The sequence below is a fragment of the Drepanopeziza brunnea genome (genome assembly GCF_022702325.1).
Source record: "Drepanopeziza brunnea f. sp. 'multigermtubi' strain 214-2 chromosome Unknown ctg6, whole genome shotgun sequence".
Lineage (NCBI taxonomy): Eukaryota > Fungi > Ascomycota > Leotiomycetes > Helotiales > Drepanopezizaceae > Drepanopeziza > Drepanopeziza brunnea.
Window position 1 is genome coordinate 546,030 of NW_027094069.1, and position 27,762 is coordinate 573,791.

Here is a 27,762-nt window from a genome sequence, read left to right on the forward strand (position 1 = left end):
AAGACGGACTACCGGCAATTATATCGATAACCTTTTACCGATCAGATTATTAGCTAAGCATAGCACACTTGCGTATAACACTCTAAGCGCTTTTAACGATGATAATAACGATTTCTTTAAGCTAAAAGCAACGGACTTTTATTCAAGAGCGAAAGAATTAGCTTTGTTCGCGCGAAGTTTTTTTAAAAAGCTAAAGTATTTAAAGCTCGACGATAACTTTAAAACTTAATTAAAGATTTTTATTAATTAAGCAAATCGATACAATTTAACTTTAGACGACTATTTAGCGGCGTTTTTTATTATGCTTACGAAAGAAGCTATAATCTTTTATTATAATCATATGATTAAAGCTAAGCTTTTTACGTTTAAAGCGAACGCTATTATAATAAAAGACTACTTCGAAACTAACTACCGGCGGCAAGCAAAATACGACCGCTAAAAAGAAATTTCGCTAGATTTAATTAAAAAAGAAAATCTAAGGACTTCGCTTAACGAGTGCTTTAAAAAGCTCGCTAAAGAGCTTAAAAGCATTTAAAGCTCATTACGACTAAGTTTAAAAAACGATAAGAGTCTTGCCGATAAGCTGTATTTAGCTTATAAAAACGTGCTAAAGACTATTATTATACGAATAAACTTTGCTTTTACCTTTACCGCCGCAATTGCCGATATCCGCCGAGCAATTGCATTTGCAACTAAGACTTCTCGACCCGTTAAAGCAAATAGAGCTTACGCGAGCTTTAGCGAGCTATACGATCACACTTGCTCGCAGCACACTTTAAAAGCTGACTCCGATTTAGACGAAGAATACGAATACTTTATTTAAGACCGCTAATACTTCGAAAGTAAAAAAGCTGCTAAAGCTATTAAAAGTAAGAAAAGGTGTTTTGTTTATGAAAAGCTAGGTTGCTAAAGCACTAACTATACCTTCGACGAGCGCAAAGCTTCCGTAGCTAAGTTCTAAAGCTTTAAGAACGTAAAAAAAGTAACGAAAAGCAAATTCTTTTAATACGTAGCGTCGATCGAAAGCTTGCTACTTATATCTACGGAAGAATTCGATCAGTTTATCGCAAGCCTATTAAACGAGCCGCTCGAATCGAGCAACTACGCTAACATATCGAAAGGTTTTATAACTACTTACGGCACTTTTAATACTAACGAAATATATAAACAATTAGAGATTCAAACGGTATTCCACGCCTTTACTAGCTAAGTAAAAACTTAAAAGATGCTCGAGCAAAATCCGCGTATGCTCGCGAGTAAAGCAAAGATTTATATAGCTTTTAAGTACTTTGAAAACGTGTTTATAAGCTTTATAATTAACAGCGGAGCAGCTAATTTCTTTATCGCTAGCTTACCTTAACTACGAGCACTTTAAAAGAAGTACTTCGAAGTTTAATTAAATACATCTCGAGCAAAAGAAAAGTCCGTTAAATACGGCATCGGCTTTATTACTTTTATTAAAGCAGTTATCTTAAAAACACTTTTAAGTCAAGTAGAGTTCTACGTTATAAAAAGCGACGTACCTTTTTTATTTTTATTAGCTAATATAAACAAGCATAAAGTGATCTTAAATAACTTAAAAAACGTGCTAGTTTAAAAGAAAAAGAAAATACTAATAATAAAAATGTTTAAGCACGTGTTAATGCTATTAAGTAAAAAGCACGCTGCTATTTATTATAGCATCGAAAGCGAAACCGTCTATTGCTACTTTACGGAAAAGCAATTAAAAACTATTCACAAGCGTTTAAGCTACTTTTTAACAAATCGATTTGCTGCTATTCTTAAAAGGGCCGAGCACGAATTTAAACGGGATTTGCTTTATAACATCTAAAAGTTTTGCTATTATTGCTAAGTATTCGAACGCTCTTCGGAAAGGTTTAGTATTAGATTTAAAAATAATATTAACTTTAATAATATAATATACGTCGATATAATGCACTTTAACGGCAAGAACGTATTGCACGTCGTTTGCGATTCTATTAACTTTTAAGCCGCTACTTTCTTTAAAAGCATATCCGTATAGCACTTACTTAAAAGATTTAATCGATATTAAGTTAATACTTACGTCGGGCCTTTTATAAACGTAATGCACGATCCCGGAACTAACTTCAATTCGGCAACGTTCCGAAGCTACTTTAAAAGTATTAATAGCACTTTAAAGCAAATGCTTATAAAAGCTTATTATAGCGTCGAGCTAATGGAACGCTACTACGTCCTTATGCGACGCGCTTTTAAGATCGTTATAAAAGAGCTTTTAAAAGCCTTAAAGAAGGACCGGCTTTAAATGGCTATCAAAGCTATTAACGATATAGCTAGACTTAATAACCTGATTCTTATACTCTTCGTTTTTAAGACCTTATTAAAGCTGACGGAATAAAATCGACTTACCGCGTTTACTTAAAAGCGTGCTGCTATTATTAACAAGGCTATAAAAGAAGTACGAAAATGCTACGCCGCTAAGCAAGTTAAAAACGCGCTTAAAAAAAGGAATAGGCCAATTACGAAGCATACCTTAGACCTCTTTATTAGTTTACGAGTACTCGTATAACGGGAAAACCAAAGGTAGAAAGGCCTTTTTCAGCTGCTTAATAAGCAAAAGCATACGTGCATAATAGCATGTCCGAAGCTTATCGAATTTAAGTTTACTTCGGTAAAACTATACTACTTTAAAATTAAAAAGCTATTAAAAGAATTGCAAGTACTAAAGGTAAAAGTAAAAGAAAAACAAAGCGAAAGCGAAAAAAAGCTAGAACCGCGAAATTCGCTTAAACTTTAACATTCGCTTAATCTATCGAAGTCGCTTAATTTAAGAAGCTCGCCAAGATTAGCAAACAGCTTTCCCAACCTTTAACTTGCTAATCCTTAAAGGTTAATAATACTAATAGTTTAAATACTTTATTAAAAGTACGATCTTAATATCTCGACCGTGCTCGACGAAAAAGAAGACGATTCTTACGCTTTATTTACTAAGGACTCCGAAGTGTTTATTACCGATAAGAAACGCCGAGACTATAAGCTTTTAATTAAGCTACGAGCCGAAGGAATCATCAAAAGCCTTAAAGCACCGTTTTAAGAATTTAAAGCAAAGGAATTAGCAAGATTAATAGCTTAAAGCATCTTTTAAATGATCTCGAGCACCGATTTACGTGTTAAAAGCGCTAAGATCTTCGGATTTAAGTTTATTAATAAAATTAAAAGCAAAAGAACACTTACGCTATACGAGAAGTCTCGTATAATAATCTAAGCCTTTTAAAATAAAAGCAAGACGAAAGTACTTACCGAGTCACTTACGGTGCAACGAGCGGGCTAAAGACTTTGTTGTGCTCTAGCTCTTTTTTTAATAAAAGATTACGAATATTAAGTTTATAATAAAGATATTACGTAAGCTTACATTTAATTAAGTACGAAACTTATTCGAATAATCGTCGTGCGACCACTTAAAAAGATCATTTATCGATTCTTTTTCGGCACTTTGTTTTTTATAATTAGCTTTTTATACGGCATCTTCGAAGCAAAAACGCATTAGTATAAGCGTTTTTCCGAGCACTTTACGAGCAATTTCGGTATAAAGCAATCGAGCTTTAACTTTTACTTTTTTATATTAACTAATAAAGATTAGTTAAGAATAGCTGCTTTATAAATAAACGATATTCTTATAATTATTAATCGAGCTATAAAAACAAAAAAAGAGAAAGAGTTAATTAAATTTAAATTAAAGAGCAAAGAAATAAAGACTTTTATATACGCCGAACCGATGATTTTCAATAGATGCAAGCTATTTTTAAATAAAAACGAGTTCGGACTATCGGTTAAGTAAAAAAGACAAAGTGAAAGGCTTGCCGTGATCAAGCTCGATTTAGCTACACGAGCTAAAGAGTACTTAAAGCAACGTGCTCGAAAAGCGTATTTAATTATTATTTGCTACTTAAAAGCATCTTGCGCTTTATCGATAGCTGCTTAATATTAAGAACCGAAAAACGAAGACTATAAAGCTTTTAATAAAGTGATTTAATAGCTAATCGATCACTTAACTCGAAAGATCTATTACGTGCTTTTAGATTTAAGAACTACGAAGCTTTTTGTATTCGTAAATGAAGCGTTTGCTAATAACGCTGACTTTAGCTCTTAGATCGGTTTCGTAATTATCTTTAGCAATAAAGCTTACGTAAATAAAAACGAGTTCACTTTAACGAGTAATATTTTTTATTAAGTATTATAAAAGTGCAAAAGGGTGATAAAAGCAGTATTAGCCTTTAAGTTATACGCTATATCTTTAAGTATCGATATAGCTATTATTATATCGACGACCTTTGCTTAAATCATAGCTTAGTTAAAGATCTTTAATTTCCTCGTGGTTATATGCATTGACTTTTACTTATTATACAAGTATATAGTAAAGCTAAAAACTATTAAAGAGAAGCGCTTTATGATCGATATTATAGCTATTCGAAAGTCATACGAAAAGCGGGAGCTCTTTAAGGTACGCTAGATCGAAGGAAAATCTAACCTTGCTGACGCTATGATTAAAATCGGGGCTAATACCTCTTTGCAAGAGCTAGTTTTAACTAATACCTTGAAGGTGCAAGTGGATAAATAAGTGGAAAGGCCGCTATAGAAAAGGGAAGGAGGAGATTGTTTTTCTTTTGTTTGATTACCTTTGTTTAATTACCTTCCTTCTTTTTTCGGTCGATATAATAATTAGCAAAGCACTGCTTGCTAAAGAGAGAGTTGCCGGTGTCGGTATATCCATATCAACCTTAGCTAGTAGTAGTAGTAGTAGTAGTAGTAGTTGGGGAGCTCACTCGTGAACCAGGGTTCACGGGCCACTTGGCATGCCTCGCTTAGCATGTTAGCAGTCAAGGGACCCTTAACTTGACAAGTAAACTTATTAGCTAGCTAGTGCACGTGATTCCTTTTAATCATATAGAAGGAATCAGCTCCCTTGAGCCTTGAGGAGCAGACAGAATTCAAATACTTTATCAACCGAGTGTTTTGCAATTGCAAGTACTTTGACGAACGTTACGACCTTACGAATATATATTCCTAATCGCTTGGAAGCAATCCAACAGATATGATTATAATTAAGCTTTAATAAAAAGGAAATAAAAAGAAATGAAAAGATAAAAAAAAAAACCGCTAGTTAAAACTTAACGCTCGCAAGAATGCTGCTTAAAAAGAATTAAGCGTAAGCAAAACCCTTTTTAAAAATAAACTAACTTAATAAAATATATTTAAATTATAAAATAATATTATATAATATTCAAGTATATAAGACGTTGATATATAAGTTTAAATCAATAGTTTAATAGCAAATTCGCTAAAATCTAAATATGTTTTCTTAAGCTATTGATTCGTTTTTATCTTAAATTACTTTAATCACTTACGAAGATACCGATTTATTTCAAAGTCAAGAGTTCGAAAGCTTTATAATTAGTTTCTTTAGCTTAATATTATTAGCAACTATTAAATGTTCTAATTAATATTATATTTAAAACGTTAAAGAGATTAAGACTTTTAATACTTGATAATTATAGACCTTATAGTATTCTCAATAATAAAAGGTTAATTAAAATCCTTTGCGAATCGATTAAAATAGAAAGAAAACTTTTTTTATATAAATTAGATTCGTTTAAGCAGCTGAGATATCAATAAAAAAGCTTATAATATATTATAAAAAGTGCGATCGAGCTTTAAAGCATTCGAAGCTAAAAGCTTTTAAAACGAAAGCATTAGCCGATTATCAGAAAACGGACGTTTGCAAACGCGTTATAAATAAGCTAAAACAAAAGCTTTAGCAAACTCAATTAAGATCTAAATCTTTTTAACGCAATTTAATACGTTTGTTTTTATTTATAAATTCAGTTAATAAATCTAATATATTTAATTAGTAAATCTGATTAATAAATCTAATTAATAAATCTAATTAATAAATCTGATTAGTAAATCTGATTAATAAATCTAATTAATAAATCTAATTAATAAATCTAATTAATAAATCTAATTAATGAATTTAATTAATAAATCGGATTAATAAATCTGATTAATAAATAATAAAACTAATATCAAATAAACACATCTATTACGAAGAACGCTTTCGCATTAAGACTTAAAATCAATATTTCGAAAACGTGTTTTAAATATTATATTATCTACGTAAAGCTCGTTTCGAATAGTTAATAACTCGGATTAGAAATCTTCTTGCGAATTATAAAACTTATATCTTAAGCTCTTTAATGCTTCAACTATTAAGCGAGACTTCGACGATAAGATTCTAGAAATTAATCGCTATCTATTAGACAATTTATTAGCTAATTAAAAACTTAGTATTTCATTAGACTATTAGTTTAGTATTAAGCGCTATTCTTTTATATGCATAATCGGAATTGCAATTATAAAAGATTAATATATAATTCAGCTTATACTTAGATTTATATACGTTGAATTCAATTATATAAGAAAAAAATTAACAAAAATTATTTACAAACGCTTTATTAAATTAAGCTTAATAAAAAAGATAATCGCGATTATAACGGATAACGTATCTTCGAATAATACAATAATAAAAGAATTACTTAAATGCGTCGAAAATACGTTTAAGAAAAAGCTTTTTATAAGCTAAAAGATTCTATACGTTCCGTATATAGCTTACATTTTGCAATTATCTTTTAAAGCGTTACTCGAACCGCAATTATCGCTAACGAACGAAAGCTTAAAAAAGCATTAAGAAAAAGATTTTAATATAAACGAGTTAAAAAGAGCAAGAAAACGCGATAAACGAAAGATTGCATATACATTTGCGATTATAAGTTTTTTTTTTTTAAAAAAAATATTTATTAATTATATTTATTAATCATTAATCAACGTACTTAAGTTCGAAAGTTTATTAAGTGTATTACGGCTAGCTAACTTCGAAAATCGCGATTTAATAAAACGATAAAAGCTTTTATCGACGATTTAAAGCATTTTTTAACGAAAAACTTAAAGCTTATTTTAAATATTATTATAAAATAAAATTCTATATTTTATATGCTTAATTGATTTATAACTTTTAAAAATGTTATTTAAAGACATTATATAAAGATCGATAAAATAAGTATTTTCAAATTATTTAATACTTAATAAAAGCAAATCTTATAATTAATCGATATCTTTCGATCGTTTCACTTTTTAATTATGCACTTAAGTAAAAAGCTTAGTCTTATTATTTAATACGGATTTTTAATATTCGATAAAATATTCGAACGTTTAAATAAAGCATAAGCACGATTAAAGTTTAAATATATAAAGATTTCGAAAAAAGATCGTAATGATTTTAAATAAATCTTACAATTAAAAAAAAGCGTTATTAATACTATCGAGAAATTAAATAAGTATTATAAGAAAACGCAAAGGCCGTTAAAAGATATTTTTGCTTTCGCGATAATCTTACATCTTATTATTAAGCTAAAGACTTTCGACTTAAATTTTTCTTAGCTTTACGAAAGTAAAGATTAGTTTATAATATATCGAGCGAAATTCGAAAGGCTTTTTAACGAATATTATAAGTCTTTAATATTTATAGCTTAACGTATTAATAATATTAAAGCAATCGATCGTCAATCGATAGCCGCTTTATTACTCCGCGGCAAATTAATACTAAGTTCTTTTTTATAAGCTTCTTTCGAAGATACAAATCACGAGTCGTCGAAAGTATATAGTTATCTTTCAGCTCGTAAGTTTGAAATTTTAATTTAAAACCTTAATTTTATTGATTTTTATTAATTAAGTTTAACGGTCGACGGACGAAAGATTTTGACTTCTTAGCGAAACCTTAAGCTTCGGTACCTTAATCTAGCTCGAATAGTTAAAGATTTTCTATGTATCTTTTTAATTAATAATTGCGTAAAAAAAGTATTTAATATTATAAAAAATATTTGCGATTATCGTCGCGGTAATTTATCGTTATTAACAATCGCAAAAGAAATAACTGCTTTATATTTCAAGATATATAATACTCGCTTAAATAAAGCTCGGCACTTATTCGAATCGATTTTAATAAATTATAATAATTTAAATAAAGATTAGCTTAAAAAAGAATTCGAATAAAAAGTATAAAAGTTTTAAAAATAGTAAAATCGTTAATTTTAAAGCTTATTTTGTTTTAAATATATCTTTGCTTGCGATAATCTTGCGATCGATCAAGACTTTCGAATAATGAGTTTTAAGCAACGAAAAGCTAAGTTGATAATATTAAAAGCTAAAGTGCGAAAATCACGTAAGTTTAAATAATATTAATTTTATAAATATTTATTAATTATATTAAATAAAAAAGAACTTAAATAAGTTTCAAGATATTAATAAAGATGTTTCGTTTAAAATGCGATAGCTACGATACGAAAAGTCTTTAAATTATAAAAAGCATTTAAAAAGTAAGTTAATTTACTTACGATATTTTTACTTTTTATCGATTTATTAATCGATTTATTAATCGATTTACTAATCGATTTACTAACTATTATATAAGATTATACAAAGCGCATTCTTTCGCTTTTTAAAGCAAAGTCGTAGCAAATCGATTATATTCTTTATAAAGAAAACCAAGCAAAGTAAATCAATCGAAAGTAGCTACGGATTTACTTTTCGATAAACAAACTTAAGATGATATAAATTAAAACGTTCTTAATAATATAGAAAACGAAAACGATTTAAAAAATTCAGATTCGAACGGTACGAACGAATCGATTAGCTTTAAACGTTATATAAATTATAAAAATAAAGTGCAACGAAGTACGATATTATATAATATACGCTTTTATTTAAATATAAATTCTAACTTAAATATTAACGATAGCAAATTTATGCGATCAAAACGATTCGAATAATATTTTTTAATAAAATTATTTTAACGCGAAAAAAATATTAAGCTTTAAGCAAAGTAATAAAAAGATAATAAATAAAAAGGAAGCTGATAGAATACCGGACTCGGCTTCGCTATCTTATAAAACTTTAAATGCCGCTTAAACTTCGAAACTTAGTATTTCGAAACTTAAAACTCTTTTAGTCGTTATTTAAAGTTAAAGTAAATTAATTATTATATATAAGTTTAACGACCTTAAATCTAATACTTTTATAAGCGAACGAATTATAAATCTATTATCAACTTTAAAGCGTAAACGAATAAAAGAAAAAGAAGATGATAAAGCGGGATTAATACAAAATAAAAAAAAAGAAGCTTCTTTTAAAATCAAGCGTTTAATTGCAAAGAGTATCGCTTTTGCTAGGTTTTATAATTAGCGACTTTTACTAAATTGCTTTTTTTATATTATTAAGTTTTTGTATTTACTTGTTTATAATTGATTGCAATAATTAATTGAACTCTTTTTTATCGATATTTTTAGTTTTTTTATTATTATTAATATATTTATATCGACTTTAACTAGCTAGCTAAGAATACCGGTAATAGTAGTTAAAAGAAGAGTTCACTCGTAAACCATAGTTCACGGGTCAGTTAGCATGCTTCGCTTAAAATGTTATATTAATCAAAAGACTTTTAACTTGATTATAAAACCTTTTAGTTAGCTAATGCACGTAATTCTTTTAATCATAAGTATTACTTTTATTAAACTTTAAAAGAGCTGATTCTTTTTATAACTATTAAGTTTTTTAGTAAAGTTAAGTTATTCGTAAAGCTATATAGCTCGTAAACTATAGTTTACGAGTAAGTTACGTATAACAGCTTTACGTACGCTACGTATAGCAGCTTTACGTAGGTTACGTATAGCAGCCTTAAGTACGTTAAGTGTGGCAGCTTTACGTAAGTTACGTATAGCAGCCTTACGTAGTTTACGTGTAACAGTACGTTAACTGTAACAGCTTTACGTAAGTTACGTATAGCAGCTTTAAGTACGTTAAGTGTGGCAGCTTTACGTAAGTTACGTATAGCAGCTTTACGTAGTTTACGTATAGCAGCCTTAAGTACGTTAAATATAACAACCTTACGTAAGTTACGTATAGTAGCTTTACGTAAGTTACGTATAGCAGCTTTAAGTACGTTAAGTGTAGCAGCTTTAAGTACGTTAAATGTAGCAGCTTTAAGTACGTTAAGTGTAGCAGCTTTACGTAAGTTACGTGTAGCAGCCTTACGTAAGTTACGTATAGCAGCTTTAAGTACGTTAATTCTTTTTGTGCAACATTTATTAATTAGATTTACTAATCAGATTTACTAATCAGATTACGTACGGTAAAGCACGTGCTATAGCCGAGCTATAGCCGAGCTAAGCACGTATAGCAAAAAGACGTGCAGCAAGCAAAGTTTCTTTTCGTGCAGCATTTACTAATCAGATTTATTAATTAAATTTATTAATCAGATTTACTAATCAGATTACGTACGGTAAAGCACGTGTTATAGCCGAGCTATAGCCGAGCTATAGCCGAGCTAAGCACGTATAGCAAAAGGACGTGCAGCATGCAAGGTTTTTTTTCGTACAGCATTTATTAATCAGATTTACTAATCAGATTTACTAATCAGATTTACTAATCAGATTTATTAAGCGAAGCGTTCTTTCTTTGTTCCGCGTCGAGTTCGTGTTTTAAATATTATAATTCACTTTTGTTAAATCGAAGCATTGCATCGATTATTATTAAGCGACGAGTTATTTTCTTTGTTCCGCGTCGATTTATTATTTCAAATATTATAATTCACTTTTAATAAATCGAGGTATTGCATCGATTATTATTAAGCGACACGTTATTTTCTTTATTCCGCGTCGATTTATTGTTTTAAATATTATAATTCACTTTTGATGAATCGAAGCATTGCATTATTATTTTCTTTGTTCCGCGTCGATTTATTGTTTCAAATATTATAATTCACCTTTGATAAATCGAAGCAATGCTTCGATTACGATTAAGCTACACTTTTATTTTTATATAAATACTCGCTCCTTTTCTTTTTCCTTTTCTTTTTTTCATTATCACTACAACTACATTCTATTCAACTTCTCAACTTCAATACTTAATTTCTTAACCTCAACTTCAACACTTAACTTCTCAACCTTAACCTTAACATTCAACTTCTTAACTTCAACCTTAACACTCAACTTCTCAACTTTAATACTCAACTTCTTAACCTTAATACTTAACTTCTTAATTAACTTTAACACTTAACTACAATTATATTTAACTTAAGTAATTATTTTCCTTTTGATTCTTTGCTTTTTGATTCCTTGCTTTAAGCTAATTATTTTCTTTATTTAGCAATGTCGATTCCTTTCTTTTATAACGCTATAGTCGAAGTCAACTTTTTTAACACCGATAGCAACAAGCTAATCAACGAGATACTTAATCGTTATAAGGATTTCGTAATCGTTTATACTAATAATAACGTTGTTAATTCAATGTTTACTTGCTATAACGAAGAAGATACCGCTTTGTTTTTAAGACTAATCGGCTTCGATTACGAATAGAAAGGTCGCAAAAGTTTTGTCGACGAGTTCGGCATTAAGCATTACGGTATTAATAAAGTTAGTAATAACATCTATATACTATGATCACTAATTGATTTTTTATTTAAAAAGAAAGCGCTTAAGTCTTTTATCTTTTCGATCACTTTATCTTTTTCCTTAACTTAATTAGAAAGCAATTCACTTATAAAAATATTAAAGTTCGATTGATCTTAAGTGATCTTACTCTTAAGCTTTTCGATAGCGATCATACCGAAGCTAAAAGCATTTTGAAAGAGCTATTGATGCTATACTTTTTTACTATCGATAGCACTTTAGTATACAAACGCTTCACTCTTAAGTTCTCGGATGAAAATGAGTTTAAGTAAAGCAATAAGTGCTAAAAGCTAAAAGAGCTATTTGAGTCAAACGAGATTTATCTGAACTATGCTTACAAGCAAGAACTTAAGCTAAAGGCGAAGACCGAGTTGAACGTATTCTACGTAACTGCAAAAAGACAAGTCTTTATCAACTCTTTGTAATTAATAGACTTGGGCTAAAGAACGGGTCTTTACTAACCTTTAGGCTTTTGTAACTAGTAAATTTGATTAATACTTTAAGTCTTTAATTAGTAAATGTGATTAGTAAATGTAATTAATAAATGTAATTAATAAATGTGATTAGTAAATGTGATTAGTAAATGTAATTAGTAAACTTGATTAGTAATTATGCATATGCATATTTTTATGTATATAAACCTTATAGAGTAACCTTACGCCTTATAAGGTTTCCTTATAAGGAAGGGCAGAATTTTATACCTTTCGTGGGTTCCTCCGTAAGGAGGACTCAAAACTCCGTAGGGCCCCATGGGGCCCCATGGAGCAGCCTAGACGGAGCCTTTTCGCAAAAAGAGCAAGAAGAACTAGCGATTGCGAAGATAAAGATAAGCGAGACGAAGACTTCTCGGCAACTTATCGTAATCAAATCGGAAGAGAATTATTAAAAGCTCGCGATAAATATTTACGCGGTTAAAGAAGTTACTTAGCAAAGTATTATTTCGATCTATTATAATCAAGATCTAACGCAATAAATCTAGCGAAGCTAGATCGGCGGTAAGAGCGGCGGCAAATAAGCGCAACGTTAAGACGGGACTTAAGCTAGCTAAAAGACCTTTAGCATTAGCGGCGGCAAAAGAAGCAGCGGCGACACGGGCCCGAAGAAAAGAAGAAGCATTATTAACTCGAGAAGCAAGAGCGCGGCGGGTTTTTATAAAAAGGTTATTTGCAATTATACTTTTACGAAAAACTTTATCAGCCGATTTAGTTTTATTATTTATAGCTATTATCGCATCTATTAAAGCTATACCGGCATCGACGACTTTTGCAAAAAGCTATCGAATCGGAGTTAAAACGAATATAAAACGAAAAGTAAAATAACTTACAAAGATGCAAGTTGACTTAATAGCACGGCAACGCTTGCATTTAATAAAAGTGTCGAAAGAGAAAATGCACCGGTTCGCAGCATTATCGATAGTTCTGCTTGCGTGACTTACGCATCGAGAATAGATCGAAAACATAATGATAAAAGATAAAGTTAATAAGTAATAATATTAAAAAAAAGATAGAAAAGTATAAAATTGATATAAAAAAAAGGTTAACTGTTTATAGCAAGACCTCGAGTATATACTGCCGCTTTTATTTTCTTTATCACGTTACCGCTTTAAGCCCGCGCTACTACCGATTCGACAGTGCGTTACCACTTGACCGCTTAAACCGGCGCACGCTTATTTCAACGATAATACTAACGCTCGAATTAATATTGTTCTTGTAGTTAAATAAAAGTGCTATAAAAGATATAAAAAAAAATTAAACCCGAAAAGATTATCTTGCATTTTCGTTATTATTTGTATTTTTTTTATTATATTATATACGCTTCGTATTAATACCGATCCGGCGATGCATTATTAAGTAGTACTTTAAAACTATATTGCGACCGTGCAATTCGGCTACATGCTCGTTTTGCAAACCCAACTTCACTACTTTAATAAAAGGTGACTCGAAAGCGAGTCTGATTCGAAAAAAAGACGTATATAATAAAGTTAAAGCTTTGTATTTGTTTTGTTTATGTATATAATACTAATGCTAAGCACTTTTATCACTTAAGTGCGCTACATGCTCTAGCTTTGCTAAGCACGTAGTTAAGTTACGTGCAAGCTTTTATATAAACGAATAGTTGGTTCTTTTTTAAATTAGCATTATATCACTATACAATATAATACACGTACTTATAGCACACATTCGAGTGTCTTTCGATCGTCTTTCTTCTTCCTCTTTATTCATTTACGATTCTACCATAGCTATATTCATATATATCTCTTGATTTGACGTTAGGTATATATCGGAGCTCTTCCCTTCCATATTATGGACGGAACTTAAAGACGCTACACGGCTATTTCCGACGCTTACCGAGAATCCGGATATAAAAGAATTGAATCAACTTATTATCGCACGTCAAAACTCTTTTTTTAAAATAGATATTATAAAGATTGCAAAGCCTTCGTCTAAAGCTATAAGCTTTATTAGAAACGCAAAGCTAAACGAACAGAAAACCTTTTATACTCGACTTAGCTTATTTAAATATAATTAAAAGTCAGCTTAAACGTATCACAAGTACTTATTACCGATAAAAAGATAACCTGCTTCGTACTAGCTAAAAAAGATCTATTTAAATAGCTAAAAAAGCGACTACTTCGATTAGCTAACGCCGAATCTATTATTAAGTTTTTTTAAAAAGATATCGTTTACCGCTATATTGTTGTTGTTGTTATTGTATTTATTTACGTCGGGCGGGTAGCAGGCGAAGCTTGCCGCCTTAAGACCTTTTATAAGGTACGGCGACGTGCTAAGCTAAAGAGTTACATATAAGAAGGCTTTAAAAAGCAATTTAAAGTGCTGTAACGAAAGCTATTATCGCATGCGCCTTTCTTTTATAAATAAGATAAATCATATAAAAAGAAACCTTTTATTAAAAAAAAAACTATAAAAAAGAGAGTTAAGCAAGTATAAATTATTATAGTTAGCTATAAGCGAGCTGTTTACGTCGCGTAGCGATAAGAATTAAGGCCGGACCGAAGTTAGCCGAATATAAAAGAAAAAGAAAAGGTGAATATAAAAGCTTAAACTTTAAAAGAAAACTTAATATAACATATTAATATTAAAAAGAATTCTTTCGAAAGCGTATTACGCTATTTTAAAGTCTTAGTCTTGTAACGCGGTTAATTTAATAAGCTTTTATAGCTTAAGTAAAGCGGAGCGTACTTCGTTCTTTTTATTAAAGTAGTATTAGTTAATTAAAGTAATACTTTTATTAAGTGCAATGCTTAAAGTAGAACTTCGTAATAATTAAAAAAGCTTAAAAATCTGCCGGATTATTAAAAAGACTTTTAAAGAAGTCGTAAGCTTTCGAGATCGTGCTCGAAAGAGTTCGCGGTCGGGTTTTATAAAGTTAAAAGAAGAAGCGTCGTTGCGTGGATCGGCAAAAAGCTAAATGCAAAAAAAACTTTCGTTTATTATAAACATACTTTAAGTTAGCGTCGTAATATTAAAACTTAATATAATATTAAGTAAAGTTTTTATGCGTAATTTTAATCGCAAATAGTCGATATAAGATATATCGTAAGAGTTTTAGCTTCGAGAGAAGCTTAATTAAGTATAAAAAGCTTTATTTCCGATACGAGCGTAAAAGCTTAAAAGAGCTTGCGCTTTATTACGCTTTTCGTGCTTTATTTTATATATCGCAAAAAAGTATACGGATGCCGTTGATCGTAAGTTGCGATATTAAATTAATATTTTAATTTAGTTTCTTTGCTTTTAAATTTATAAGCTTATTCGCTCGTTCGTTTTTTTTAATACTTATATGCTTCGAAGATTATTATATTCGCACGTCTTAAGTTTTTATTACTTTTTAAACGTTTAAAAACGTTTATTGCGATAATAAAAAAGCATTTCCGCGAAGATATTAAATAATTAATATACTATCGATGTAAAGTTAAATCCGTTTCGCTATCGAATAAGCGTGCATTATTCGTTCGAAGTTTTTTTATGCTTTTATCGCTTTTGCGTTAAAAACGTAAAAGTAATCGTTGATAAAGTCGTATTCGTAGCTTATCTTTTATCGTTTTTAATAAACTACGTATTCGTAGTTTATTAATCGATTGCTTTAATCGTATTGTTTTAACTCGTTCGAAAAAATCATAATGTCTTTTAACGAAAGCTATTATTATTATGCTTCGAACGCAGTAGCAGCTTTTTTTTTCGTTTTGCTATTCGCTAAGTCTCGTTTGCTTTTTAATATAAAGTGCGAAAAGACGAAGCGAAAGCGAAGAACGTTTAAAAAAAGAGTTCTTAATCTTTAAATTTTAATCTCGAAGATCTTAATAGTCTTTGCGCTGCGACCGCGTTATCGGATCCGCAAAAGTATTTAATTGATTAATAAGTGTTTATCGTTTACCGTTTTTAATTTTATTGCAAATTTAACTTTAGCTTTTTTTAAAGCCGTAACGCCGAAAAAAAGTTCGGCATTTCGAAAAAGCGTTATCGTTAATATCGTTTTTTAAATCGAAAGTATTTTGCGCGCTATAAAAGTTATCGTTTTATTAATAAAATCAATTATTCTTTCGACTCGAACGCTAATAACTTTTAATCTTTCGGACTTATAGATTAAGCGATAGCGCTTTGCGTATTACGCTTTTATGCCGTAAAGCATTAAAAGCAGCACGCAAGTAGTAATTGCTTTGCGTAATAAAGCCGTAAATAAACTATAAATTGTTTTAACGAGATTGCGGATATATTAAGCGATTTTTTTAACTTTAACCGCTCGTTTTCGAACGTATCGATAAAACTTTAGCTTGCGGTTAAATTAAACTTTTAGCTATCGTATCGCAAGTGTATCTTCGTTTTTCAGACTCGTAATAATACACGGAATAATTATAATATCGATTATAAAAAAAAAAGTATATATACTTTTTTTATAAAAGAAGTGTATTATTTAGATCTTTTTTAAAACGAAAGCGATTTTATAAGTATTATTTTATTTAATAATAAAATTAATATCGTTTCGAAGTATAACGATGTTCCGGTCGAAAATGCGATTAACGTAATATAAGCAAATATCGTTAGCGTATTCGAAGCGTAATATCCGGTTTTAATTAAATAGCTCGATTAAGTAAAGCATATAAAGCATCGGTAATAGCGAAGATCTTTGTAAAATGCTGCACTTTACGTCGTAAGTATTCGTGATTTTTTTTTTTAATCGGATTTTGATTTTACGATTTAAAAGAAAAGATTTTATTAACTTAAGCAATAAGTATAATTAGCTTTATTCCGTTATGCATTTAAAAAAGCGACGAGTTAAGATTATATCGAAAGCTTTTTAAACGTTTATAATAATTATAATAACTTAATATTTAATTATAAATGCGAACTTGATATCGTATATTAAGCACGAAGCGAAGTTTAATATAAAGCGCTATAAAAAAGCTTTCGCGTATTATAAGTTAAAAACGTCGTTAATAAAAGTAATTTACGCAATTCTTTTCGCAACGATGCGTTTTAGTCTTTTAAAAATGTATGAAAGCAAAGCAATCGATCGTTAAAAGCAAATAAAAGTTTTTTTTTTTTTTTTTTTTTAAAGATTATCGAAACTTTAACGAGCTTTTACGCATTCGAGAAATAATAAAAAGCTAAGCACTTATTAAAAAAGCTGTAGAAAAAGTAATAGACGTAATACTAGCATGCTTTAAGCAATCGTATAATAATCTTATTCGTTTCGAATAAAATGCTTATTACTTCGATTACGTAAGACTTTACTTCTTTTAATAATATCGTAGTATTTTAAAAAAGCCGGCTAATACTTTTTTAATTAGCGAATAAGTCGTAATCGAAGTCGTCGGCGGCGCTAAATCGTTTAAAAATGCTTTTTCGCAGCGCGTCCGCTTTCTTTTTAATATTTTCGATAGCTTTATCGTTGATTATTAAAAAAAGCGATTTTAAATTCGAAGTGAGCTTATGCTAGCTTATAACTTTGTATAAGTCTTAATTCGATTTTATTCCGTCGATTACGTAAGTTTAATAAATCTTTTTAGTTTTTTTAATTATAGCGAGCTAATCTCGCGTTTTTTAAATCGATTCTTCGTCGTATATTATAAAGCGCGCTGCTAAGTGTTTCTTATATATTGTTTAATAATCTACCGTTTATTATAATGCAATCGTTAGCTTTTCTTAAGCAAGTTGTTTCGCAACTTTTAAAGCAAAGTTGAAAGCAATAATTAAGCTGATCGTAAGCTAATCGAGTTTTTTAATAAAATGTATCGTTTACGAATCGAAAAATTAGTTTACGCTTAGCGCTATAAGCGAAGCGAATTTTTCGAGGTCTTAATCTAGTACTTAATATTAAAAGCGCTTTAAAAGAACGACTTTTCGATTAAAGATAATCGTAACTTAAATCTCGTAATTTAAGTTTAAATAAAGATTAAAGCGAATTGTCGTTTAAGTAAACGAGATATTTAAAAAGGTCAAGTTTAAAAAGTAATTAGCTTTATAAGTAAAGTCGCTCGAAAGTTTAATATAGTTTATCTTATTAATATTAAATTAAGCTGTAAGGTTTTTTTTTCGGCTTTTAAGCTTAACTTTTAGTTTGAACATATTATATTATACGTTAAAGTCTCTTTTAATTAAGCATTTGAAAAAAAAAACGAAGTAAATGATATAATTTATAATCGAGTTTATTAAAAGTTATTAATAAATATTTAAAATAACGAAGCCGTTTATATCGACTTATAAAAGATTTTTATTACGAATAAAATAGCGTTATTAAATGCAAAGACTTACGCTTTTACGTACGTAAGTTATTATTCGTAATCGCTTAACGAAGTATTAAGCATCGTCTTAATTATTTTACGATTTTATTAAAGTATAATAATCGTAAAACAAATAGTTTTAAGTTTTAATACTCAAGTGCGTATACGGCTCTTAAATATAAATAACGTTAATGTTTGCCGAATAATAAAAGTAGAATAAAGTAATATAATATAATTGCTTTTTGCTTACGTTCGCTTAATAGACTTAGATTTTTTTAAAAAGCTATCGATTGCGGCGAATACCGCGGTGCTATATCGACGTGCTTAATATATAAAGTTGTTTTAAGTATTTTAGCTAATAGTAATGCTTAAGCTTCTTATAAACGAAAAAGATAAGCTAGTAATATTGTTTACGTAATAATCAAATATCGCTATTAACGTATTTTTTTTTCTTTTACGATAAAAAAAGCGCTGTTTATTAAAGTCTTTTCGTTAAAGTTTTTATGCGTAGCTATATTGCGCAAAGGTCTCGTAGCTTGCGTAAAAGATTAAAAAGAAGATTATAAAAAGACGGCTTAAAAAGAAGTCGCTCGCTTATGCTTTTATATCGTAAAAGCGCGTTTTTTTCGAAAAAAAACCGCGTTAATACCGGTAATAAAAGTCTTTAATTAAAAAGCCGAAGTCGGTTCGTTTTTTTTATTATAAAAGCAATAATAATAGCGTAAGCTTAAGCTTTTAATCGTCGGACGGCGCTTAGCTCTTTTTTAATAAAAGTAATTACTTTGCTATTAACTCGTTTAAAAGCCGCAAAGCAATTCTTATAATTAGCTTCGTACGAGCCGTAGCAATTCGTATAACGAAAAAGCGCCGTATAATCTTTGCTATCGAGCCCGTTATATTAGTCTTTTCGCTCGCCGCAATAAAAGCAGCGTGCGTGTCGAATGCACTTAACCGAGTTATATTAGTCGAAGCAATTAAGGTCGTGCTTTTTAATAAGTTGCTTTTTATCGATTAATCGAGAATAACTATTGCAATTAAATAACTTAAAGTTGCGAACTTCTTTTAAGAAAGAAATTATTTAATAAGTTAAGCCGATCGTCGAGTTAGCTTCGTGCTAAGAAATGCGGACGCTTATTAAAGCTTTTTTAGCTTAAGTTAAGATCTTTTCGTCGATATGTTCCGCCGTTTTAAAAATCTCGTTAAAAAAGCTTTTAATTTCGATAAAGACTTTTTAAATAGCGTACGTATATTATTTAATTAAGATAATCGCTTTCGTAGCTTTAAGAACTTTTTAATACACTTTTTTAGTTTTATTTATAATAAAAAAGTCTTTCGCTTTAAAGTTGATCGGAGTAAGTACTTAATTAATGCGAATAGCTTTAAAACGAAAGATAATAGTTATATCGACGCCGTTTAGTTTGTCGATAATAACTTTACGAGCGGCGTAGCTATTAAAACGAGCTAAGAGTACGGCGAAAAGTACTTGAATTAAAACTCGCTTATCTTAACGTATTTTAAGTTGTTTATTAAAAGACTTGCGAATAGTTTAAAAGCTCGTAAGTTTGCGAGTCTTTGCAAGCTTTATTTTTATAACGGAAAAAGATCGAGATAGCTTAGCGATTGCCGATTAAACAGCAGCTTTTAAGTTTTTTAAAGTTTTTAAAAGCTTTGCGAAATTTATTTATAAAATAAACTTAAAAAAAGCCGTTTGCTCGCTATTATAAAAAGCGGTAAAAGAAAAGAAAAAAGTAGCTGCTTTAGTAATTACGTATAAATGAATACGTATAAACGTAAAAAGACTTTTAAAAAACTTTTGCGTATAATATCGAAATTCGAAATCGAGTTAATCGTTTATAATTTAGTTTAAAGCAAAAGCGTATTATTATTAGACTCGTCGTTTAATAACAGCCGCGCGGTCGATATTATCGAAATAGCTTTCGATAATTTTCGTCGCTATATTAATAATCGGTGCTTTTCGTTTTAATACGAAAAGAAAAAGCTGCAAATTAATAATAGCGTTTTTTTTTTTTTCTTAAAATGCTAAGTAAAGTTAAACGGCGATATAGCGTTTTAAAGCCGTATATAATCGGCGTTGTTAATATTATTATTATTCGCAAAAGATCGAGATAAAGTAACGAGAACTATTTCTCGAGCTATACGGCAAGCGCAACGAGCTATTAATCTAGTTTTAACGGATTCTTAAAGAAACCGTATCTTAAGAATCGAATATAATAAAAATCAAGTCGTTATAAGCAAATTGAAAATTTCGTATTAAATAATTAAAATGCAATCTATACGTTTACCGCTATAAACTATTCGAAAGACTGACTATCGATAAAAGACTCGAAAATAAAGCAGTTGCTAAAGCTTTCGCTATTAAGTACGAGATCAAAAAGGTCTAAATCATAAGTTATAATTTAAAAGCAAATAGAATAATTAAGAAAAGCTATAAAGACATCTTAAATAGCTTATCGAAAGTCATAAATAAAAGATTTAAAAATTAAGTTCGCAAATTTAATAAAATGCTTTTTACGGTCCGGACATCGATATACGCACTTATTAAAGTTACCTTCTTCTTTTTAAATTACGGACGAAAAGCTAAGCTACCTTTAAAATCACGATAGCTAATTTAAAAGCTATTGCTATAACAAAAGGTTCGATCTCGCGCTAACTTACTTGCTATAAAGCTTAGATAATTAAAACTTTAAGATAAAGATATCGACGAGATTATTTTAAAGAAGAAGCGCTATCGACTTGCCGCTAAAGCTACTTAAGAACGAGTTAAAGTCTTAAAGTCAAAACTTATTAAAAAAAAAGACTTAATACTTCTTTACGACGTTAAACGCAGCATCGATATATCCGCGGATATTAAGCTAGACTACAAGTAGCTAAGACTTTATATCGTCTTTAAAGCTTATAATAAAAGATATTATAAACTTTAAGAAACCGATAAAACTAAGCTTAAAAGCACTTTTGCAATTAATCGCTTTAAACGATTTTACTGCCGCGATTAAACCTTTTTTCTTTTTAACAACGACGAAAAAGAAAAAGAAAAAGATTCGAGCTTTTTAAACAACTCGGACTTTAATAAATATAAGCCTTCCGACGACGGCAAAAGTGAACCGCTTAGGCTGCTCCATGGGGCCCCATGGGGCCCCACGGAGTTTTGGGTCCTCTCCACGGAGGAACCCACGGGGGGTATAAAATTCTGCCCTTCTTTATAAAGAAACCTTATAAGGCGTGAGGTTACTTTATAAGGTTTATATACATAAAAATATGCATATGCATAATTACTAATCAGGCTTACTAATTATATTTACTAATCACATTTACTAATCACATTTACTAATTACATTTACTAATTACATTTATTAATTACATTTATTAATTACATTTACTAATCACATTTATTAATCACATTTACTAATCAGAGACTTAAAGTATTAATTAAATTTACTAGTTACAAAGGCTTAAAGGTTGGTAAAGACTTGTTCTTTAGCTTAAGTCTATTAATTATAAAGAGTTAATAAAGACTCGTCTTTTTGCAGTTACGTAGAATACGTTTAACTCGGTCTCCGCCTTTGGCTTAAGCTTTTGCTTATAAGCATAGTTTAGATAAATCTCGTTTGACTCAAGTAGCTCTTTTAGCTTTTAGCATTTATTGCTTTACTTAAACTCATTTTCATTCGAGAACTTAAAAGTGAAGCGTTTGTATGCTAAAGTGTTATCGATAATGAAAAGGTATAGTATTAATAGCTCTTTTAAGATGTTTTTAGCTTCGGCATGATCGCTATCGAAAAGCTTAAAAGTAAGATCACTTAAGATCAATCGAACTTTAATATCTTTATAAGTGAATTGCTTTTTAATTGAGTTAAAAAAAAAGATAAAGTGGTCGAAGAGACAAAGGACTTAAGCGCTTTTTTTTTAAATAAAAAATTAATTAATGATTATAGAATATAGATGTTATTATTAACTTTGTTAGCATCGTAATGCTTAATGCCGAACTCGTCGATAAAACTTTTGCGACTTTTCTATTCGTAATCGAAGCCGATTAGTTTTAAAAACAAAGCGGTATCCTTTTCGTTATAGCAAGTAAATATTAAATTAATAACGTTATTATTAATATAAACGACTACGAAATCCTTATAACGATCAAGTATTTCGTTGATTAGCTTGTTGCTACCGGTGTTAAAAAGGTTGACTTCGATTATAGCGTTATAAGAAAAGGGAATCGATATTGTTAAATAAAGAAAATAATTAACTTAAAGTAAAGAATTAAAAAGCAAAGAATCAAAAGGAAAATAATTACTTAAGTTGAGTATAGTTGTAGTTGAGTGTTGAAGTTAATTAAGAAGTTAAGTGTTAAAGTTGAGAAGTTGAGTGTTAAAGTTGAGGTTGAGAAGTTAAGTGTTAAGGTTGAAAAGTTGAAGTTGAGTGTTGAGGTTGAGGTTGAAAAGTTAAGTATTAAAGTTGAAGTTGAGGTTAAAAAGTTGAATAGAAAGTAGTTGTAATAATAATGAAAAAAAGAAAAGGAAAAGGAAGAAGAGCGAGTATTTATATAAAAATAAAAGTGTAGCTTAATCGTAATCGAGGCATTGCTTCGATTCATTAAAAGTGAATTATAATATTTAAAATAATGAATCGACGCGGAACAAAGAAAATAATACGTTTTAAAACAATAAATCGACGCGAAACAAAGAAAATAACGCGTCGCTTAATGATAATCGATGTAATGCTTCGATTTAATAAAAGTGAATTACAATATTTGAAACACGAACTCGACGCGGAACAAAAAAGGAACGCTTCGCTTAGTAAATCTAATTAGTAAATTTGATTAGTAAATTTAATTAGTAAATCTGATTAATAAATGCTATACGGAAAGAAACTTTGCATGCTGCACGTCTTTTTGCTACACGTGCTTAGCTCGGCTATAGCTCGGTTATAGCTCGGCTATAATACGTGCTTCACCGTACGTAATCTGATTAGTATATTTAATTAGTAAATTTGATTAATAAATCTAATTAGTAAATGCTGTATAAAAAGAATTAACGTACTTAAGGCTGCTATACGTAACCTACGTAAAGCTGCTATACGTAACCTACGTAAGGCTGCTATACGTAATCTACGTAAGGCTGCCACACGTAACCCACGTAAAGCTGCTATACGTAATCTACGTAAGGCTGCTACACTTAACGTACCTAAGGCTGCCACACGTAAACTACGTAAGGCTGCCATACGTAACTTACGTAAGGCTGCTACACCTAACGTACTTAAGCCTTTAAGGCTGCTATAGCTCGGCTATAGCTCGGCTATAGCACGTGCTTTACCGTACGTAATCTGATTAGTAAATCTGATTAGTAAATCTAATTAGTAAATTTAATTAATAAATCTAATTAGTAAATCTGATTAGTAAATGCTGCATAGAAAGAATTAACGTACTTAAGGCTGCTATACGTAACTTACGTAAGGCTGCTATACGTAACTTACGTAAAGCTGTTACACTTAACGTATTTAAGGCTGCTACACGTAACTTACGTAAAGCTGCTATACGTAACTTACGTAAGGCTGCTACACTTAACGTACTTAAGGCTGCTATACGTAAACTACGTAAGGTTGCTATACGTAACCTACGTAAGGCTGCTACACTTAACGTACTTAAGGCTGCCACACGTAACTTACGTAAAGCTGCTATACGTAACTTACGTAAGGCTGTTATACTTAACGTACTTAAGGCTGCTATACGTAACTTACGTAAAGCTGCTATACTTAACGTACTTAAGGCTGCTATACGTAACTTACGTAAAGCTGCTATACCTAACGTACTTAAGGCTGCTATACGTAACCTACGTAAGGCTGCTATACGTAGCGTACGTAAAGCTGCTATACGTAACTTACTCGTAAACTATAGTTCACGGGCTATATAGCTTTACGAATAACTTAACTTTATTAAAAAACTTAATAATTATAAAAAGAATCAGCTTTTTTAAAGTTTAATAAAAGTAATACTTATAATTAAAAGAATTACGTGCACTAGCTAACTAAAAGGTTTTATAATCAAGTTAAAGGTCTTTTAATTAATATAATATTTTAAGCGAAGCATATTAATTGACCCGTAAACCATGGTTTACAAGTGAACTCTTCTTTTAATTATTACTACCGGTATTTTTAGCTAGCTAGCTAAGGTCGATATAGATATATTAATAATAATAAAAAAACTAAAAATATCGATAAAAAAGAATTTAATTAATTATTATAATCAATTGTAAACAAATGAATATAAAAACTTAATAATACAAAAAAAGCAATTTAGTAAATAAAATCAAAGTCGCTAATTATAAAACCTAATAGAAGCGATACTTTTTGCAATTAAACGCTTGATTTTAAAAAAAGCTTTTTTCTTTTTATCTTGTATTAATCCCGCTTTATCATCTTCTTTTTCTTTTATTCGTTTGCGCTTTAAAGTTGATAATAGATTTGTAATTCGTTCGCTTATAAAAGTATTAGATTTAAAGTCGTTAAACTTATATATAATAATTGACTTACTTTAATTTTGAATAACGATTAAAAGAGTTTTAAGTTTCGAAATACTAGGTTTCGAAGTTTGAACGACATTTAAAGTTTTATAAGATAACGAAACCGAGTCCGATATTCTATCAGCTTCCTTTCTACTTATTATCTTTTCATCACTTTGCTTAAAGCTTGATATTTCTTTCGCGTCGAAATAATTTTGTTAAGAAATATTATTCGAATCGTTTTGATCGTATAAATTTGCTATTGTTAATATTTAAATTAAAATTTATATTTAAATAAAAGCGTATATTATATAATATCGTACTTCGTTGCACTTTATTTTTGTAGTTTATATAGCGCTTAAAGCTAATCGATTTGTTCGTACCGTTCGAATTTGAATTTTTTAAATCGTTTTCGTTTTTTATATTATTAAAAACGTTTTAATTTATATTATCTTAAGTTTGCTTATCGAAAAGTAAATCCGTAATTACTTTCGATTGATTTACTTTGCTTGGTTTTCTTTATAAAGAATATAATCGATTTGCTACGACTTTGCTTTAAGAAGCGGAAGAATGCGCTTTATATAATCTTATATGATAGTTAGTAAATCGATTAGTAAATCGATTAGTAAATCGATTAATAAATCGATAAAAAGTAAAAATATCGCAAGTAAATTAACTTACTTTTTAAATGCCTTTTGTAATTTAAAGACTTTCCGTATCGTAGCTATCGCATTTTAAACGAAACATCTTTATTAATATCTTAAAACCTATTTAAGTTCTTTTTTATTTAATATAATTAATAAATATTTATAAAATTAATATTATTTAAACTTACGTGATTTTCGCACTTTAGCTTTTAATATTATCAACTTAGCTTTTCGTTGCTTAAAACTTATTGTTCGAAAGTCTTAATCGATCGCAAGATTATCGTAAGCAAAGATATATTTAAAACAAGATAAGCTTTGAAATTAACGATTTTGCTATTCTTAAAACTTTTATACTTTTTATTCGAATTTTTTTTTAAGCTGATCTTTATTTAAATTATTATAATTTATTAAAATCGATTCGAATAAGTATCGAGCCTTATTTAAGCGAGTATTACACATCTTAAAATATAAAGCAATTATTTTTTTTACGATTGTTAATAGCGATAAATTACCGCGACGATAATCGCAAATATCTCTTATAATATTAAATACCTTTTTTACGCAAACATTAATTAAAAAAATGCATAGAAAATCTTTAGCTATTCGAGTTAAATCAAAGTACCGAGGCTTAAGGTTTCGCCAAAAAGTTAAAATCTTTTGTCCGTCGACCGTTAAACTCAATTAATAAAAATTAATAAAATTAAAGTTTTAAATTAAAATTTTAAAATTACGAATTAAAAGATAATTATGCATTTCCGACGACTCGTGATTTGTATCTTCGAAAGAAGCTTATAAAAAAGAACTTAATATTAATCTGCCGCGAAATAATAAAGCGGTTATCGATTAACGATCGATTGCTTTAATATTATCAATACGTTAAGTTATAAATATTAAAGACTTATAATATTCGTTAAAAAGCTTTTCGAATCTCGCTCGATATATTGCAAACTAATCTTTACTTTCGTAAAGCTAAGAAAAATTTAAGTCGCAAGTCTTTAGCTTAATAATAAAATATAAGATTATCGCGAAAGCAAAAATATCTTTTAACGGCTTTTACGTTTTCTTATAATACTTATTTAATTTCTCGATAGCATTGATAACGCTTTTTTTTAATTGCAAGATCTATTTAAAATCATTGCGATTTTTTTCCGAAATCTTTATATATTTAAACTTTAATCGTGCTTATGCTTTATTTAAACGTTCGAATATTTTATTAAACATTAAAAATCCGTATTAAATAATAAGATTAAGCTCTTTATTTAAGTGCATAATTAAAAAGTGAAACGGTCGAAAAATATCGATTAGCTATAAGATTTGCTTTTATTAAGTATTAAATAATTTAAAAATACTTATCTTATCGATCTTTATATAATGTTTTTAAATAATATCTTTAAGAGTTATAAATCGATTAAGCATATAAAATGTAAAATCTTATTTTATAATAATATTTAAAATAAGCTTTAAGCTTTTCGTTAAAAGATGCTTTAAATTATCGATAAAAGCTTTTATCGTTTTATTAAATCGCGATTTTCGAAGTTAGTTAGCCGTAATACACTTAACAAACTTTCGAATTTAAATACGTTGATTAATAATTAGTAAATATAATTAATAAATATTTTTTTTTTAAAAAAAAAACTTATAATCGCAAGTGTATATGCAATCTTTCGTTTATTGCGTTTTTTTACTCTTTCTAGTTCGTTTATATCAGAATCTTCTTTTTAATGCTTTTTTAAGCTTTCGTTCGTTAACGATAATCGCGGTTCGAGCAACGCTTTAAAAGATAATTGCAAGACGTAAGCTATACACGGAACGTATAAAATCTTTTAGCTTATAAAAAGCTTTTTCTCAAATGCATTTTCGACGCATTTAAGCAATTCTTTTATTATTATATTATTCGAAGATATATTATCCGTTATAATCGCGATTATCTTTTTTATTAAGCTTAATTTAATAAAGCGTTCGTAAATAATTCTTATTAATTCTTTTTTTATATAATTGAACTTAACGTATATAAATCTAAATATAAGCTAAATCATATATTAATCTTTTGTAATTGCAATTCCGATTATATATATAAAAGAATAACGCTTAATGCTAAACTAATAGTTTAATAAAATGCTAAGTTTTTAATTAACTAGTAAATTGTTTAATAAATAGCGATCAATTTCTAAAATCTTATCGTCAAAGTCTCGCTTAATAATTGAAGTATTAAAAAGCTTAAAATATAAGTTTTGTAATTCGCAAAAAGATTTCTAATCCGAATTATTAATTATTCGAAACGAGCTTCGCGTAAATAATATAATATTTAAAACACTTTTTCGAAATGC